This window comes from Ciconia boyciana, chromosome 6 (genome assembly GCF_034638445.1).
Source record: "Ciconia boyciana chromosome 6, ASM3463844v1, whole genome shotgun sequence".
In the NCBI taxonomy this organism is placed as follows: Eukaryota; Metazoa; Chordata; class Aves; order Ciconiiformes; family Ciconiidae; genus Ciconia; species Ciconia boyciana.
In genome coordinates this window covers 60,439,667-60,444,315 of record NC_132939.1, presented here as the reverse complement: position 1 = coordinate 60,444,315, position 4,649 = coordinate 60,439,667, and the positions used below count along the sequence as shown (strand labels likewise).

General features: G+C 47.8%; 1 long non-coding RNA gene across 1 annotated transcript; it reads left to right on the top strand.

Annotated features, from left to right (window-relative positions):
* Nucleotides 1–916: 916 nt before the first annotated feature.
* Nucleotides 917–2,126, top strand: LOC140652584 (uncharacterized). The gene is made up of 3 exons (XR_012042869.1): nucleotides 917–965; nucleotides 1,871–1,917; nucleotides 2,057–2,126. It is a non-coding gene; the product is annotated as an uncharacterized lncRNA (long non-coding RNA).
* The last annotated feature ends 2,523 nt before the right edge of the window (nucleotides 2,127–4,649 follow it).

Below are 4,649 nucleotides of genomic sequence, written 5' to 3'. Positions count from 1 at the left end.
TCGCAGGCTGCTGACGCTCCCGCCTCTCCGCTGCCTCCGCCCCCGCCAGCCCTGCCTGGAGCCGGGGAGTCGCCGCCGCCCGTGCCCGGCGCGGTCAGCCCCAGCTCCCGCCGCCCGAGCCCTCAGCCCCCACCGCCTGCAGTCCCCTCAGCCTTCCGCCCCACAGCCCGCCGCTGCCGACGCAGCCTCCCGTCCTCTCAGCGCTCCTTGCTGGGTCCCTGAGGAGGGGGGACGGTCACCGACCGCCCTCAGCAGCCCTCCGGGCACCCCTCGCCGAGCCGGCCGGGGTGGTCCTGCCTCGGCGAGGGGCGGCGGTCCCAGCCGGCTGTGGGGCCGTCAGGGCGCGGAGGGGCAGCCGCTGTTCATCACGCCTCTTGGTGAAACTTGAGGGGTCCCAGGGAGTGGCGGGTTGCTATGAAGGGCCATGAAGGTTACCAGTGAACCCAATGGGAGCTCGTGTTTGTCACGCATCAACCGTGTGTTTGGGGAGTCTTGAGGGCTGTGGCCAGCGGGGGTGAAGCCCCTTCCCCAGAGAATGGCCGTGCCTTTGTCGTCGGTGGACCTGGGCCTCACCTCTGGCACCTGGGCAGGCGGCTTCCAGAAAGCTCTGCCTGCCCTCCCCCAGGGCAGCCTGCTCAGGGGAAAGGCAGCTCAAGGCCAACCAAGCTCTCCATATGGGTTTCGTAAGGCTGTAGGAGAAACCACAATGTGGGCTCAGAAGCAGCGGAATCGTTATCTAAACCCCAAATAGCATGGTACTAACTCCTACTTCTGTCTCATGTTTCGGATTGAAGTGATGTGGAGAGCCCTGTGTGCCCCAGTGGTACGGGGGATGTAGTCAGGAGGCAAGGAGGAGCAAAGGAGGAGAGTATCGCCTCATCTTCTGCTTGCAACAAGCCCAGGCCACCTGGCATGGGAGGTGTATGGGCATAGCAGAGAGCATGTGAGTCACCCTGGACGTGCAGGTAAAGTTCCCCGCTAAATCAGATAACACTCTGTACGGTGCTGTGTTCACCAGTAGCCTGTAATGCACAACAGTGGAGAAAAAGTCATCCTTCCACAATCAAGAACACAATAATGGAGAGCTGTTTAGATGACAATTTGTGATTTTTTTAATGACTGTGATTCCATCAAGCATAAGGCAATTTTTGCCCATTACCTTCAGTGAGAACATATTTTTTGTTATGCTATTGACCTGCCCATATCATAATTGCAGTAGTCTTTGTTATTTAGTTATGAAACTCTCTTCCATTTAATCTAAACATAATGTATGCAGCTTCAGAGGTTTCTTAAACTGTGAACTCCTACTCAGCTGTTTTTCTGACTGGCAATCATGGCTCTACTGTGCCTTTATATTTGCACCTACCTTGTTTTTTTTCTGTCATTTTTAGTGTCATTGGTTATATTTGTCATTGTTTATGTTCCTGTGTCCTTTCTTTCCCATGATGAACTGCTGTTCAGATCACTGAGGGCCTGACTGTATGCAAGATCAAGACACTCAGCAACTCCTAGTTTCCACAGGCACTCAGCTCACTGGGAACGATCAGTAATTTTCAACAGACTGCCTAAGCAGTGTGAAAAAATACACCAAGGATAATAACTAGGCAAATATATTTTAAGCGATAAATGTAAATGGGAAGAGAAGTTTCACTTGAGAAGTTAAGCAGATGCAGCTATAACCAATTTCTTTAATCTACTGATACATAAGTGTTATGTTTAATTTTCAAGTTGTTTGGTTTAGTTGTTTATTTGTCAGTTGTATATTTAGCTGTTTAGTTGTCAATTAGGAATTGGAAACAATTCAGTTGTTTGTAGCAAACCACTTTCTTTTGCTGTTTCCTAATTTGGAATATTCTTCTGGATTTTCAAGAAGATGTTTATCCCCTAATTCTTCAAGTTCATCCTACGTTCACGCAAGTAATTTCAGAAGACACATTCACTAGCTAACACCCATCTCCTCTTGCAGTTGTACACTGCACAACATTTATAATTAAGCCTCTTAGGAAGTTAGCTGCATGGCCCATGATTAACTTCCCTTAATTCTTCATTGTTAAAGCTCAGTGCAGAGATCTCTGGAGTAATCACCCCACCTTTCCATCCTGAGCTGCAGAACGGCAACATAGCGTATAAGTCAGTATGCACTAAGATATCATCCCAGCATGGAAGGTACGTATTGGTGCCTTTATCAGTCTAACAGGCCATACAGGCTTATCCAAAGAAAGTATTCTCTCAGCAGATGAGCTAGATAAAATGGTTGATCAGAAACTGTTGACACACTGCACAGCATCTATAATTAAGTCACTAGGGAAGCTGGGATGGGATGCTGAAACAAAGGTAGAATCCAGTTTACACACAGCTTTCAGCAAATCTTAAAATGCTGTCTGAATAAAACCCAGTGAGGTAATGGCCACTTCTGACTTACTCCATGCTAGGAATTTGTCAAATAGCGGTGAGGAAAAGGGGGCAGAGGGTGCATTGTTTATTAAACATGTAAATTGGATATATTTTGGTTGTTTTCCGCTCATGACTCTCTTTCCATGTCTTCTTTTCAGACAAAAGTTTTGTGAAGAAGAGGTGTCTGTGTCAGGAGTGCTGTAATGAATGGCACATTGCGAATACTACCAGTTTACCATAACTATAATGACTGGTATTCCCTGTTCTGCAAGACTGGGAGGGAAAGAGCATATCCAATGAATAGAAATGGATCCTTGGATTTTGGTTCTTGAGGTGACCTTGACTCCACGAATCTACAGAACAATTATAGTACAGAACAGTTGATTGCTTCTCTGTTTGTGTGGCAACAGATTATGGAATAAGACAGAAGGAGCCTTCTGTACCTACCCTGATGTGCTTTTTTTTGTGAAGAAAAACACCCCAAAAATATGGTGTAATGTAAGAAAATACTCTTAGTTTTATTTCTATTGTTATAAATTAAAAATAATAACTGAGTGTTTTACATTAAAAAAATCCACAATCAGAACTATGTGTGACGGACAAAAAGATTTTAAAAAAGGTAAAAAAAGAAAGTGTTGCAACTGGGGTCATCCAGCAATATTACATTTTTTTTGAGGACTCTGGGTATGATTTTACACTTACATTCATTTAATACTTCCTTAGTGATGGCATTATCTGCAACTTCCACTATTCTGAAGCATGAGCAATGTGTGAAACTAGAAAAAAGTAGGGGAAGATTTTGTGAGGTTAAAAAGGCAGAGGAGACCTAGAGAGAGGATTTGTTCTTTGATCCAGGAGATAAGAGACCAGACTTGCACAGATGCCGAGCCCTTGGCTTCTACTGGAGATCTGTATACTCAGCATCTCAGTCTATCAGACCTGGAAAAACTCGGAAATCTGGATGGCAGCCAAACACAACGCATTTTTATTTGAAGCAGTCTATGCTTTTTATTTTGTAATGATTTCCTCTATATGTTTATTATTTTTTAAAAATCTTATGCAGTTCTGTAAAGTGCACATGCTTCTCGTTGTCGGGGTGAGGGTACTGGTTGTGGTGCTGAAAGAACTATGGTGGGGAAAGAGTTTCAGCTGATGTCTCCCAACATTCACAACTCGTGTCAAAGAAAGCACCTCTGCGACTCAGATCCGCATTCACGTGGATAAGTACACTCTGTTTGGACAGGAGGATAAACGTGGGTTCTGTCGTGAGAAATACACGTCAGAGAAAGATAAAGAAACTATTATGTAAAGGTGGAAGTCAGATCAAGATAGTAATCCACGTTAATATATTTATTTCTGCAAACAATGGGATTCTCAGCTGCATCTTAGCTTTGGGACAAACCCTGCTCATGCCTACAAAGAGACCAGTGGAAGTAACTATTTTCATGAATTTCAGGTGAGCTTTAGATGCGTCAAGTCCCAGCCTTCCTGCTTCTGTCTTCAGCGGGAAATCAGCCACTCTCCAATAAAACTTAAGACGTTTTTTTGGCACATGACAAGAGCAGGAGACTCACTGTGCTTTACGCAACCACCCTACTTGCTTTCAAATTAAACTGTAAAATGAGCCCACGGCTTCGCAGGTGCTGGCAGCGAGGCGCAGGGCGAGCGGCAGCTCCTTCCTCTGCAGAACGGGGCCGCAGCTCTCGGGTGCTGGGGGCTGAGGCCACGTTGGTGGCTTCTGCCAAGCCAACTTGGGGGCAGTTCATCACTCACGCAACTCAGGGCATGCCAGTCCTGACACTACAAAGCCCTTATTTTTAGCATGGCAGGTTATTACACCCGTTATTGAATCCGCGACCAAGGTGTGAAGCCTGAGCAGCGACAGGCCACGTGCCTGTGTTGGTGTGCAACGGCACCGCCACCTGCAGACAACCCCTGGCCGACGGAGCGCAGAGATGGATTTCCGCACGCATGTACGTGTTTAAAGAAGCCACCAAGGCCGCCGTTGCCTCACCGCTGCGGGGAGCAGCCCCGGCGGACTCCCACCGGCCCCGCCGCGCCCCCCGCCCCACACCGCTCTGCCTCCCCGAGGCCAAGCAAAATGGCGGCACGCCTGGGCCCGGCCGGCGGCAGGCCGCTCGCCCCGCCCCCCCGCGTCTGGCCCAATGGAATGAATGGGCTATAAATAGCGGCCAATGGGCCGGTGGGTCGCGCTCTATATAAAAGACGCGCGGCAGCGACGCCGGGGCTCCACT